This window comes from Physeter macrocephalus, chromosome 15 (genome assembly GCF_002837175.3).
Source record: "Physeter macrocephalus isolate SW-GA chromosome 15, ASM283717v5, whole genome shotgun sequence".
Lineage (NCBI taxonomy): Eukaryota > Metazoa > Chordata > Mammalia > Artiodactyla > Physeteridae > Physeter > Physeter macrocephalus.
The window spans coordinates 9,681,749-9,696,423 of record NC_041228.1 but is presented as its reverse complement, the minus strand read 5'-3'; the positions used below and the strand labels follow the sequence as shown (position 1 = coordinate 9,696,423).

At 46.1% G+C, this 14,675-nt stretch overlaps 1 pseudogene; it reads right to left on the bottom strand.

Moving 5' to 3' along the window:
* Positions 1-2,706: 2,706 nt before the first annotated feature.
* Positions 2,707-3,402, bottom strand: LOC102976665 (general transcription factor 3C polypeptide 6-like; annotated as a pseudogene).
* Between the last annotated feature and the right edge of the window lie 11,273 nt (positions 3,403-14,675).

Below are 14,675 nucleotides of genomic sequence, written 5' to 3'. Positions count from 1 at the left end.
CATGGCGTTCAGTCGTGCAACATGGGTGACGGGATAACTTGGGGCAGGATCAGATGAAGGGTCTCCCGTATCTGTCGTATGAGGAACTGTTGACAGATCTGAGGAAAGAATGGGAGAATAGGATCGTAAGAAGACCTGTCTTGAGCAAGGGTGAGAAGATGGGTTTTGTGTCTCTTCAAGGAGGAGAAGATACAGAAAGGGAAATTTAGGTCAATACCCAGAACTGTTCCCTTCAGAGTGCTCCTGGAATCATCTTCAGGAGTGATTTCCCATCTCACATGGTGCTCAGAGAATGCAGGACGATAGCATCAGCTGGGGAGGCAACTTGGTGTGGGATTTGGATCCGGATAGATCCAAGTTCAAATCCAGGCTCCAACACTTTCCTTCTTTCTTTTTTTTTAAACTGAAGTATAGTTGATTTACAATGTTGTGTTTCTGGTGTACAGCACAGTGATTCAGTAACATATATATATTCTTTTCCATTATGGTTTATTATGGTTTATTACAGGATATTGAATATAGTTCCCCGTGCTCTACAATAGGACCTTATTGTTTTATTGTTTATCCATACTATATATAATAGTTTGCGTGTGCTAACCCCAAACTCTCAATCCAACCCTCCCCCCATCTCCCCCTCCCCTTTGGCAACCACAGATCTGTTCTCTATGTCTGTGAGTCTCTTTCTGTTTCATAAATAAGTTCATTTGCAGCACTTACAAACTGTGTGATCTTGGACTAATATCTTGAGTTCTCTGAATGTCTGTTTCCTCGTGTTTGAAAAGAGGTAACACCTGTCTTGCAAGGTGTTTTTTTCTCCTTTGAAGGATTAGAGACCATGTAAGAAAACTGTCCGGTTCAAGACGGTCTTTATAAATGGTGGCTATAATCAACCCTCATGATACAAAAAGGATCTTAGCATCAGGTGGGTGAGGGTGGGGAGGTGGGGACCAGATAATCTTTAATGTCTTGTCCAAGATTCCAAGGAAATGAACTAAACTTCTAATGTGACCCTGGACAATTTGCACTGCCATCCGTGCCTCATCATTGTCATCTAATGCATGATGATTTTCCATATATTTAGGTCCCCTGTCTTTCCACAAAGAAAAAGATAGGCCAAAGGGAGGAGAAAATATAAATAAATGATTTTGAGCATGAAGTGATGGTTCTAAGGGTGACAGGTGCTGGGAAAAAACTGATCCAAACAGGCACCTTGGACCAGGCCAGGCGTCCAGTTGGCAGAGACGGTCTTCTCTCCCACGTCAGTGCCTGCTGCCAGTTGGCGGCTGTGTTGGTGATAGAGAAGGCTCCATTTGGCTCCATTTCAGACAAGTTGAATGAACATCATTAGAGAAATGTAAAAGGGGTGATGGACGACTTGGACGAAGTCACAGAACAAGCGCTGATCAAATTTGCATCTGACTCGAAGCTGGGAGAGCGAGCTGAAATGCTGGGTGATATAATCAAGAATCTAAAAGATCTAGGCAGGCAGAAACAATGAATTGAAATTAACTGGGTCAGATTTCATAGGGAAAAATCAAGGTCCTGAATCTAGATTATAAAAAGAATCAAGTTTTGCAAACCTAGTGACAAGGACAGAATCTAAGATGGAAAAGATTGATTAATTGGCTCTAACAGACTATAAAACATGTGCCTGTCAGAAATGCTGTAAACAAGATGAAAAGGCAAACAGTAAACTGGGAAAAATAATGACAACATATATGATCATGCAAGTGAGTTAATGATCTTTCAAATCAATAAGGACAAGAAAAATGCTCCATTAGAAAGATGAAGAATGCATGTAAACAAGCAGTTCAGAAAATAAGAAATCAAAATGGTCAAACAGCATGTGAAAAATGTTTACCCACAGTATTTAAAAATGCAAATAAAAACAAGAGTGGAATACTTTTTTTCCCCTATCAGATTAACAATGATTTGAAGGAGCAACGTTAGATAGTCAACGTCAGCAGGTCTCAGGAGAAGCCCACAGTCTCAGCTGCTTGCAGGGGAGTATAAATCCTCACAGACTTAAAGGAGGCCAGTTTGGTAGTATCAGAAGCCTTAAAAATATCCAAATACCTTGCCCTAGAACTCCACTGTTAGGAACTTATCCTAAGGGAAAATAAAGTCAGGGAAGAAGTCAAAGATCTGTTGGGGTATTCATGGCAGCATGATTTAGAACAGAAGAAAGTTCATAACAACCCAATGTTCGACAATAGGGTATTCATAAATTAGGGTAATCAGAATGATGAAATACCTTGTAACTGGTAGGAATCACTGATGGGAGAGAACGTTCCCAGTGCGTTGCTGTGGTGCACAGGGAGATGGGCTGCTTAGATCCAAGTCCAAGGAAGGGCTTGAAACCATGTTAGCTCCTTCAGGGTTTGTGTCCCCTGCGGAGAACCAAGGACACATCCTTCTCAGCTGGCCCACCTCCAGTGACTGTTTGAGGCACGGGTATAAAACCCTGCCATTTCCACCCAGCACGGAGCATTCTGGTACACCATTCATGCTCCAGAGCTCCTCATGAGGTTGGCCCCGGGTGGGTCAAGGCTGCTGTTGGGAGATAATTCTCCATGAATATTTTCATATTTTCTGCATAGTCTGAGATTTTTGAGGATAGAGCGCTGGCAAAATTGGTTAAAGATGACTTTTTTTTTTTTTATAAAAACTCTAAAAAGTTCATGACTAGTTTTTATGAGAAACATTTCATCTAGGAGTGATTTCTAAGGCAGTGTCTTGAGTTTCCATAAAAACAGAGCCTTCTGTCTCAGAAGAAGGGATATCAGTAAGAGGACCAGAATCCTCTATATCCAAGTTCGGTGGTTTCTCCTGTTCATAACTCAGGTTTGAATTATCTTTCGTTTGAATCTCCTGCTCTTCCAACTCCAAAGATTTATCTGGGTCTGGAGCTACAGCTTCATCCTCTTCATTTTCGTGCAGAAAACTACCAATCATGTTGGCTCTACAGGAGAAAGCATTTTCCTTCATTTGCAGCCATTCCGCACCACCTGTGTTTTCTTCTCCTTCTTTCTTTTCTGTCAGAGGAGTTCTTGTCATGCTGAGCTTCTTCATTGTGTGGCATTTATATTTTACCACTGTTTTACTATTGCCTTCTGCATCCACATGTTCAACATTTTCTTCAAATATAACACAGGTCCCAAGAGTGTCTTCATACACTCCAGCAAAGACATAGCTGTCCATTTGCAGAATGGGCTTCTCAGTATCAATTCCCCAAATCTTGCATTTATTTTCACATTTTGAGAGAAAGTCTGAATCAGTAATTCCTGATAATTCCACCAGAACCAACTGCTCTGGCTCCTCCTCCTCCTCCTCCTCGTCCCAGTACTACCCCCGACTCGGCTCCTGGGCCGCCGCCGCCATGCCGCCGCTTCTCCGTGCGGCCTCCGAGCTGTCTAAAGATGACTTTTAACCAAGAATCACTAACATTCCTTAGAAGTTAGAGATAGTGTGTTGTTCCAAATTGATTTAGAGATTTAGCTTCCTAAAGCCACGTGCTTACATTCTAGGGTAAAAAGCCTGGAGATGCTTTCCCTTCTCCTGCAGAAACATATATTTATATTCCAGAGTAAAGATCTCTTTCTCCAGAGGAGAGGATGGGTAGATGGGCCGGCCACTCTGTATAAGCTCTGAGTTTCATAATTTGGGGTTGACAATCTGTGGTGCAGCCTTGATGAAGGCACAGGGTGACATCTGGCCTTCATTGCTTTGTCCTGTGGGGACCGGGGTGTGGGGAACTGGTGCTAATACGTTCTGTGAGCAAAAGGCAGTCTGTTCTCAGGCCCATGACGAGATGCTCCACGTTGTTAATTATTAGAAAATGCAAATCAAAACTGCAGTGAGGTATCGCCTCACGTCGGTCAGAACGGCCGTCATTAAAAAATCTACAAACAGTAAATGCTGGAGAGGGTGTGGAGAAAAGGGAACCCTCCTACACTGTTGGTGGGAATGTAAATGGATACAGCCACTATGGAGAACAGTAGGGAGGTTCCTTAAAGAACTAAAAATAGATTTACCATACGGTCCAGCAATCCCACTCCTGGGCATATGTCCAGAAAAGATGAAAGCTCTCATTTGAAAAGATACATACACCCTAATGTTCACAGCAGCACTATTTACACATAGCCAAGACATGGAAGCAACCTAAGTGTCTGTCAACAGATGAATGGATAAAGAAGATGTGGTATATAAATATATACAATGGAATACTACTCAGGTATAAAAAAGAATGAAATAATGCCATTTGCAGCAACAAGGATGGACCTAGAGATTATCAGACTAAGTGAAGTAAGTCAGAGAAAGACAAACATTATATGATATCACTTATATGTGGAATCTAAAAACTCATACAAATGAACTTATTTAAAAACCAGAAACAGACTCGCAGACATAGAAAACAAACTTACGGTTACCAAAGGGGAAAGGTCGGGGGGAGGGATGGATTGGGAGTACGGGATTAGCAGACACACATTACTTTATATAAAATAGATAAACAACAAGGATTTACTGCATAGCACAGGGAACTATATTCAATATCTTGTGATAAACTATAATGGAAAAGAATTGGAAAAAAAGAATACAGATAATACATATATATATGTATGTGTATATATATATATATATAAAACAGAATCACTTTGCTGTACCCCTGAAACTAGCACAATATTGTGAATCAATTGTACTACAATTAAAAAAAAACAGTGTGTTCTCTCAACCAGACATTCCATGTTTCCTGTTAGAATCTCTCTCTCTCTCTTTATAAATCTGTATCTGCACCTGCATCTGCATGTATCTACATATATATGAATGTGTGTATGTTTGTGCGTATTATATTTATATACATATAAACTTAACACGTGCATTAAAGGGTGCCCAGTCCTGCTTGCTACCCCTGCATCTCCACCACAGCTGCTGATCCTCGATGAACATCTGGCACACCCCCAAAATATCTCAGTGTTTGCTTCTGGAGAACCCAACCTGCAGCAGTTGCCAAATTGAAAAGAAAAGTGGTTGGTCTACAGAACCTTATGTAAACATGATGAAACCTTTGTCCTTTATGTGAGGTTGCATGGAAAAAGAGAAAGGCCAAAACCACAAAGTATTAGCGATGGTTTTCTCCTGGTGGCGTAAATATGAATAATTGTTTTTCTTTCTTGCTGTGCTTTTCTGGGCTCTCTGAGTTTCCTGCATTGAGCGTGTATTACTTTAAAAAAAATTTATTGACATATTGTTGATTTATGAATGTTTTGCTAATTTCTGCTGCACAGCAAAGTGATTCAGTTCTATATACATACATATATATACACACATATATACATATATACTTTCTTTTTCATATTGTTTTCCATTATGGCTTATCACGGGATATTGAATACAGTTCCCTGTACTGAGCATGTATTACTTTTAATTACAGGGCCTGATGGAACGCTATTGCCGTAAGCTGTATTTAGCAGGAAGTGAAGGTGGGGGACCAGGAGATAAAAGCTAACATTACAGACTGCTGACTAGGTGGCTGGCGCTGTTTTAAGAACTTCACGTTTAATTTCTCCTTATATCCTCCAGGCAGTCTTTTGGGGGAGGTATTGTTATCTATTCCTCCTCACCGGAGGAAACTGAGACTCGGGAAGGCTAAATCACTTGCCCTCCGTGGGGCAGTCAGGGTGTGAAGCCAGGCCGCCTGTGCTTCTGGTCCTCTCGGTGTTCGTGTCCTCGCCGTATCCTCAGGCACACGTTAGGTCTGGGCATCCCTCCCCTGCTAAGTCAGTCTTGAACATCTCCTCTTCATCCAAACTCCAAGCTCCTTGTCTCACTGACAAGGCCCTCGTGACCACCCCCCGCCTCCATTTACAGCACCCCCTGGACCACTTCTCCCATTCTCTGCTCTCCTGTCCCTCCGTTCCCAGTGCAATTTGCCATCCTTGAAGCCTCTGTCCCTGCTTTTCCTGTCTCCAAGGAGGATGCTCTTCCTCAGGTCAGCGTATGGCCGACTGCTTCCACCCTCCCTATTTCAGCTCACATGACCCCCTAGAGATGCCTCCCCGGCTGTTCTCAGCGATTCTCTTCTCCGCTGCCCTCCGATCACTGTCATCCTCCCGGTTTTGATTGACTGTGGCTCTTGGCACCTGGTAAAGACCCCCTTGTTCTCTTGTCATATGTGTGCTCTCAAATTCTAGCTCTTCCTTTCCTGACAATGCACCACTGAGCAAGTAAAAAGGAAAAGCTCAGTTTGCCACCTCTGTCTCTTTTTCCTCCCTGTGTGTCTCCTCTACTAGTGACACAGAACATTTGACTTCTGACACTTCTGGTCACCAGATATGCAGAGGTTTGCCCCACACCAAGCAATTCACCAGCTGTGTGAATTGAATCCTACAATTCAACTCGACTGACACTATCTACTCAGAGATGGTGTCAGAGCCCACAGGGTAAGGGTCCAGTCCTACAACACCTGCCCACCTTCAGATGCCACTGGCAAGCCCAGGTTATCACCTGTGCTTCTGAGCAACTGGCTATAGATGAGATGTTCCAACAACCCCCTCCTTGGATCCGGTTAATTTGCTAGAGTGGCTCACGGAACTCGGGGAAATACTTACTTACGTTCACCAGTTCATTAAAGGATATGATAAAGGATACAGATGAACAGCCAGATGAAGAGAGGCGTAAGGTGAGGTCTGGGAGGGTCCTGAGCGCAGGACCTTCTGTCCCTGTGCAGTTGGGGTATGGCACCCTCCCTGTGTGGAAGCGTTCACCCACCTGGAAGCTCTCCAAACCCCAGCACTTTGGGGATTTTATGGAGGCGTCCTCACAGAGGCATGATCTATCATTAACTCCATCCCCAGACCTTCTCCCCTCTCTGGAGGATGGGGGCGGGGTGGGGCTGAAAATTCCAAGCTCCTAGCCATGCCTTGGTCTTCCTGGTGACCAGCCTGCATCCCACACAGAGTCGCCTCATTAGGACAGAAGATGCTCCCAGTGTTCTTACCACTTAGGAAATGACAAGGATTTCAGGAGCTCTGTGCCAGGAACCGGGGACAGAGACCAATATCTGTTCTCTGTTATCTCACAGCAAGTGAGTTCAGTTCTCTGTGCCTCAGTTTCCACATCTGTAAATGGTTTATTCAGAACACTGCCTGGCACATACTGAGATTCCCATCTGTCTGTGAAGTCCGTGACAGCGGGGACTGTCATGGTGAGATAGTCACCGCCATGCATTGAGGGCCTAACATAGTACCTGGTGCTCACAGATGCTCAGTAAATAATTTTTTGAATGAAGGAGGAATGCAGAGGCTTGATGCTCATCCATGCTTACTGAGAGCTAAAGCTTTCTCCTTTCATCTGTGCAGCCAGGACCACGCTGGGGGAAAACCTTCTCTTGCTCTAAGCTTTGTGTCTTGTCAGAGAAGAGCACTGATGCAATGAAACTGGCAACGGCTTTGCCTTCTTCATGAACCGCCAAGGGTCTGAGCATTGCCTTCGCGGAGCACGAGTCTCACGAACTCAAGCTCAGCTCACAGTCAGCTGTCCAAGTGCATTTTCCCCCCATTAGACGGAAACCTTTGAGGTGAGATGGATTTGGAAAACCCTTGCATATGGTTTAGGGCCTCATCAGTCAAAGAGGACCACCCACTCTCCATCCTCTTGCCAACGCCAATACTTAACTCTACCAGAGTGTCAGAAATTTTGGTCTTATTTCCCGACTTCATTTTTTCACGGATGACACAATCTTTCAGTTAAAGCTGCCTCTCGCGCTGTAATTGTTCCCCCATCCGTCTCCCTCCGCTAACCATGATTTGCCTGAGTTTGGAAACTGCTCCACAGAGTGGGCACTCAGTCAGCTGCAAATGCTGGATGATGAATCAACCGGTGGATGAATGATTTAATAGATTAAAGGTCACTGAAGGCAGGGTTGTATTCTTCTCATTCTTGCATCCTCAGCAGCCCTAGCACACTACAGGCATGGAGTAGGTGCTCAAAGAATTCACCCAGTCAGCCATTTATCAGTCATTCCTAAGTGCACAGTACATCCAGGCAGAGTTTTGGGGCTATGGACACAGTGATGAGCCCCACATGCGTTTCCTCTTCCCTGGCAGGAAAATGATTGAATGAATGAGGGAGTGCGTTGCTTTGCTGATTTGACTATCTTAGTTTGCAAAGCAGCAAACCTCACGCTCAATCCTGACGTCTCCCTGGAGCGTGGCTTCCCCCAGCATACAGCCAGGGTACTGGCAGGGGATGAGGGGTAGGCACTGAAGCTGCATGATTAAGCAGAAGGAACTGCAAGACACAGAGATTGAAAAGGAGCTGGGAGGGTCTGGTGTTTGCAGAGAATGAAAAACAAAAACAGAAGAATCAGGAAGAATCAGAAAATTAATCGCATGGCCATGTTCACCAAGAACCTCACTAGGGTCAGGACAAAGGGAAGGATGCCAAGAATCTCAAGAGTGGGAGTTGTCAGGGTGAATCCAAGACAAAGTCTGGTTGGCCACAGCGGGTGGTTTTCAACATGCTCTCCAGCTGTGGTTGCCATCAGTTCACAGTAAGACCACGTATCTTTTAAAGTGGCAGTGTCCCCATTCTTCTGTGTGACGCATCCTTCTCCAAAGTCATAATTTTCTCACCAGGAATTCCAGGATTCAGGGTGTTTAGATCATGAGCATAGGAAAGTCCTTTCCTTGGTTACTGGCTCACGGGTGAAATGCATGGACCCTGCTGTGTCCTCCAGGCTGTGGAAACACTTGGCTTTTATCCTCACCCCAGCTGACACCCACAGTGGCTGAAATATTGAAAAAAATCTAGGCTAACTGGTCAAGAGCCACTGCCCTCATCACCAGCGCCTCTCCCATGAATGCTCCCTCCGTGCCATCCTGCAGCCCGGCCCTTTGCTGGGACCCTTAGGGATGAGGCTGGGCATGGCAGGACTTTCTTCAGGGGCCTTCCACTCTATTTGGTGGATGGCTGTCTGATACTAATTGTTAAATATTTTGAATAGCCTCTCACCTCCAAGGCAATCCCATCAATTGCCTTACTTTACTGGTGATTGTTTGTTTTTGTGTCTCTCACCCCAGATCCTTTTTCCAAACTGCAACTAAGTAATGTCTCTAAAATGTAAATCCTACTCCTTCTTCAAAGGCTCCAAAGTCTCTCTCCTCCAGCCCAGTCCTGGAACCTCCTGCTCCCTCCCTGACTCTACTCCATTCCAGAAGCCTCAACAGTACTAATGTGCTGCTTCCTTGGTGAGTCCTCGTGCTGTGGGATTCCCCCTATAGAAACACTTAACCACATTTCATTTTAGTACATGTATAATGTCTGTCCCCAAAACTCTATGCTCCATGAGGACAAAGCCATGCCTGTCAGGTCCACCACTGCATTTCCGCTATCTACCATAGTTCTAAAAATACAATATGGATGAAATGCATATTTGCCGAATAAATGTTTCTCCCACTAGGATGTGAGCCCCTTGGGATCCTGGATCTTCTAGAAATTCCTAGCCCCTCTCCCATTGCATGGGGGTATAATTAAGTGCTTACTGAAGATTTTATTCTACCTTTGAACAGAAATAGACTGGATGTAAGAGAAGCAGGTTAATTCCATTCCTGCCTGTTCTCTCTGTGATTTTGGGCAAGTCCTCTTATGTCTCAGAGTTCAACATTCTCATCTGCAAAGCAGGATGGTAACAACTCTGCAGAGTGAATAAAGAGAATTAATACTCTTGTGACTCTCCTCTGTGCCAGAGAGTATCCTAGGTGCTGTATGTATTTGATCTGATTAAAAACCAGTTCATAGGACCTTATTTTCTCTCTACAGAGATTCTGAGAGGAAGCGCAATTTGCCCAAGATCACAGAGAGAGAAAATAGTGACCCAGGATTTCACCCCAGCTCCACCTGACTCCAAAGCCATCTTGTCCTGCCTCTGTGGAAGGATAAGATGAGGGTTTGAGATTCTCTCTCTCTCTCTCAGCACAGTGCCTGGCACATGTCATGTGTGTAATAATTGAGATGGTCACTAGAGATGGTTTCGGTCTCATCTTCCTTGGACACAGGTTCTAAACAAGAACATGCTACTGGATCCCATTTAGTGCTATGATCTCAGCATGTGGAAACAGGAGAGCATGAAAGTCATGGCAGGCATGCTTCCTCGCAAGCCGGTTTCCTGTTCCCATAATGTCATCTGCGTATTCCTCAAGCAGAAGGTGGCTGGTCCCCAGCACGGCAAACACAACAGGAAGAGACCCCGTCAGGGAGACTTGTGTGCCTCTTCTTCTGTTTAATCTTGGTGATCACTGAGAGAGGTGGGGGTGTGGGGAAAGCGTGTTCACTACTCACTCATTTCTATAGTTAAACAGTAATAACCACCATCTACTGAGAACCCATGCCAAGTGCTGGGCTAAAACTGCCCTCACAGCACCTCTTTGATATGCTGCAGCTACAGCTGCAGAGACAGAGATAGACAGAGTCTCCTGGCTGACCGTGAAGTAAGAACTTAAATAACTTATTTGCTCCAACTCCCTTAGCTTGAAAGGGGTGATGCTTAGATTTGGACTCAGTTCGGTCTGCTTCAAAGCCCTTTGCACTTTATCATGAGTTTGGTGTTGGACTACAGTGCAATTACTCATTACCCAGGAGGTGTTGGTGAGCTGGGATGTTAAAAAGCTTTTCCTTTAAGGAAAAAGAAACTCACTAGAACCTCTTAAGTTTAGGGCACAGCTTGAAGGTGCTGACAAAAAGCAGATGAATCGATCAGAAGACTCCCTTCCCCAAGGTCCCTTTTAATCCTTGGATGCCCTTGTCATTCCCTATAGTGCTGTAGTGGAAAGATTTTTGATCCAGAGTCTCACACTTGGGGTTTGATTTTCAGCCCTGCTTTTTTTATTGGCTGTGTGACTCTGGGCAGACTGATCACCTCTCTGAGCCTTGGTCTCCTCCTTAGAGGATTAAAGGACATAGTGCTTAAATGAGAAGTGGTTGGACCTCAGTGAACGTTCAGTAGTTGACAAAAATCAGGTCCCAAAAATCCAGGCTTGGGATTTTTGGCATTAGCTGTCAAATGCACAAAGTTGTTACTTGGGTTTTGTCCTATGTCCAATTTCCTTCTTTTCTTCCCTAAAAGAAAACCACAGGCAAATACAAGGAGCAGAGAAGCAAAGCAGACTTCAGTTCTCCCTACAGGAATGACTTGCAAGGGTTATTAGCTCAGCCATTTTCCATTAACAAAAATAAATCGCTCAGAAACATCTGGGCCACACTCGTCAGGAATCCGGCTCTGAGCCGGCATTTCACTTTCAAACCCAAAGTCATTTTGGACCCACTGCGACGCCCTTGAGAAAACAGAAGGGTTCCAGAACCCGCCAGGTGCCCCTTTGCCCTGTCTCTTTTTGCACTTCTGAAATGCTCAAGGAGGATGGCAGCCAGACAACGTTTGGGTGGGCTGGTCAAGAAAATCCTCTCCTGGCTGCAGACAAACCCACTTTCTGCTGACTCTCAGGCCTGTGCACCAGCCCCCAAGCCCCAGGGGTGGGGATTCAGGCTGGTGGTGGGGACTGAAGTCTTACGGTGCTAAGGGGCCAGGCAGCAGGGCTACATTTCTAGCTCCAACGGCATGGGATCAGGATGGCGGAAACCTCTACTGCTCCAGGTTTTATGCTATTTATCACCAGCCTCCACTGCTCTCAGCTCCCTAGCAGGTCTCACAGTTCATTACAGTATTCATCGGCTGAGACAGTGACTCAGCTAATCCCAGCAGTTCCGCTGGGGAATGGATGCACTCTGGAGATGCTCCTTCTTGCCCATGTCTCTGGCGGGTGCCCTGGGAGACCGGGAGGAGTGGGAAGGTGGCCACAGTTGTCCATTGGACTTCATCAGCCACATGTCTCAACTCTCCGCAGGGGGCGTGAGGAAGACTTGAGGACTGTGAAAGTGGATTGTCAGGAAAGGAAGGGCCTCCGAGATCATCTTAAATGAGGTTCCAGTCTACAGACCAGGGAACTGAGACCCAGAGAGGGGGAAGTGATTGGTCCAAGGCCACATGTCTGAGGCTCAAAACCAGTTCTTTCGACTTTTAAGCTTAGTATCTCAGAACTCCCGGGAAAGAATGGCGATGAGAGGTCTAAGGAATGGCCACTGGGCTTCTGCTACTAAAGACTCAACTCAGGTGTTTGAAACTGTTTACTCTTCTGCTTATTTTTGTTCAGATATGGTATCTGATCAACCCAATGGGTGAAAAAATGAAAAGAGAAGCTTAGTAGGTGTTTTAGTACGTGTATAAGCACGTATGCATGTGTGGGGATCACACCGGGTCAACTGATAACTACCACGTGCTCTTTCCCCGAAGAGGGAGGAGTCTGGGCGGACCTGGGAGGGATAGGGCAGGGGTGTGTTGGAGGGGAGCAGTGCTGCGGGCAGAGGCAGAAGTCGGAGCTTAGGGATCAGTTCGATGAATACATTCTGTTTCGGTTTTTCGGTGAAATGACTGATTTTTACCTTTATTCTGGAAGCTGCATCAGACCTGTCAAACCCCATCATTCCAAATGTGTACAGAAGAGCACCAGCTCACAGCTGAATGGAATTAATTACTTCTCCCCGAGACATTTTCAGCAGTTTGCAAACTGTTTTCTGCCTCAAGCCCTTCCATCCTCAAAGTCATCTTCCTGTCTCGCTCTGCTGATTTCACAGCTGCTGCCAGGTAACTCTCCATAACGCACACTTCCTGTCCTGCCACTTCCGTGCAGTGGTTCCCTATAGCCTAGGGAATGCCGTCTGGGTAGAGATGTTTTTCTTGTTTCTGCAGCTTACGGTTCCCAGCTCCCTGCCTACAGCGTCCTGGTAGAAGACAAGAGTGACGGTTAGAGCTCCATGCTGATGGCTGAGTAAGTGGGAGCACAGTGAGGTTGAGTGCTTAGCACCCAAGGGCCCCCCAGCTAGCTACTCTCATGCTCCCCAGGCCCCTGCTCACCTTATCTTCTCCCCAAGTCCTCCATAACGAGACAGCCTTCATCGCATTCAAAGACTGACCGTGCCAGCTGTGCCGCCTCTCCTCCCCACTCTCAGACCCTCTCTTCCACCCGAGGACCTCACCCCAGCCTTGCCTGACCTGAAGCCCCTACTACCACCTACGCTCCCACTCCTTCCCCTTCCCCAGGTCCAAGGCTGCAACATGTTAATCTAGTCAACTTATCCATATTGAAGAAATCTAGCACCGGCATTGACTTGGGTATCCAAACCTGTAATGTAGCTGAAAACACCATCCCAGGCTGAAAGGAGGCTGCAGCAGTTGGAGGGATGGTGGTGGATATTGTACAGGGAAGACGGTACCTTGCCTTGCCCTTTAAGTAAGATGGTTATGGATGCCCAACCCTTGCTATCCATTCTTGCTTGAAGGAGGTGACGGGCTAGTGTGGGTAAGGCACTGAACCGAGAGCTGATTGACTTGGGTTCTAGGTTTGGTTCTGCCACTTACCTAGTTGTGACCTTGGGCAAGTCGTTTGTCTCCTCGCTGCCTCACATTCCCTGCATCTTGAAGTAGAGATGGCCAAGTTAGCCCCTAAATTTCCATCTGGGTGTGACTTTCTGTGACTCTCTGGCAGACCCAGGTTCATCAGATCAGCATCATCTGTGAGCTGGGGTTCCACGCCATGTGAGGGTCCTGGCTGGTTCTTTAGCCTCCCTGTTGTATAACCCCTGTCCAGGGTCAGCAGCTGCCCTCATTTTCCCAGGAAAGAGCTCAGCTACCACCCCTTCATCCTGGCTGCATCATCTGGAGTTAATTCCCCTCCGGAGAGACAAGAGCCAAAAATAGATCATGCTCTACTCCCTGAACAGTCTGTACCCCCCATTCCTCATGACCAACAGCAAGATCAAGTGATAACAGGGCTGTCGAGGCTACCGGGTCCTGAGGCTGGGCAGGGGTCCACGCAGGCACGTGGCCAGCAGACTGACTGAACTCAGAGAGTTGTTTTCAAAATTGAAGTGTAACCTGCCTCAGGCCAGAGCATGGTAGGTGGTCTCCGTTCTTGGATCATAAATGACTGGAAGTAACTATTTTTCCTGGCCCCTCTTATGATCCAGTATAATGTTACTGTGATTGGAAGGGTGATGGAGAAGGGATTTTTCTTCCTCTTTCTAATCCCCAGGAACCCTGAGATGGTTGGGTTTCTAAATCTTAGTGCTTTCAGCATCCCAGGGATGATGTGTGATGCTGTAGAGAGCAGAGAGGATTGACCCCTCTGGGTCCTGGTGCAAGTTCTCTGCCACTAACTCTCGGTATGACCTTGGGCAAATCGTTTCTGTTTTCTTTTTTAAAAATTAATTAATTAATTAATTAATTTTTATTTTTGGCTGTGTTGGATCTTCGTTTCTGTGCGAGGGCTTTCTCTAGTTGCGGCAAGCGGGGGCCACTCTTCATCGTGGGCCCCTCACTATCGCGGCCTCTCTTGCTGCGGAGCACAGGCTCCAGACGCGCAGGCTCAGTAGTTGTGGCTCACGGGCCCAGTTGCTCCGTGGCATGTGGGATCTTCCCAGACCAGGGCTCGAACCCGTGTCCCCTGCATCGGCAGGCAGATTCTTAACCACTGCACCACCAGGGAAGCCCCCCATTTGTGTTTTCTGAGCCACGTTTTTCTCGTCTGTAACAGGACAAGTTTAAACCGGTGCTTCTCCATGGCACC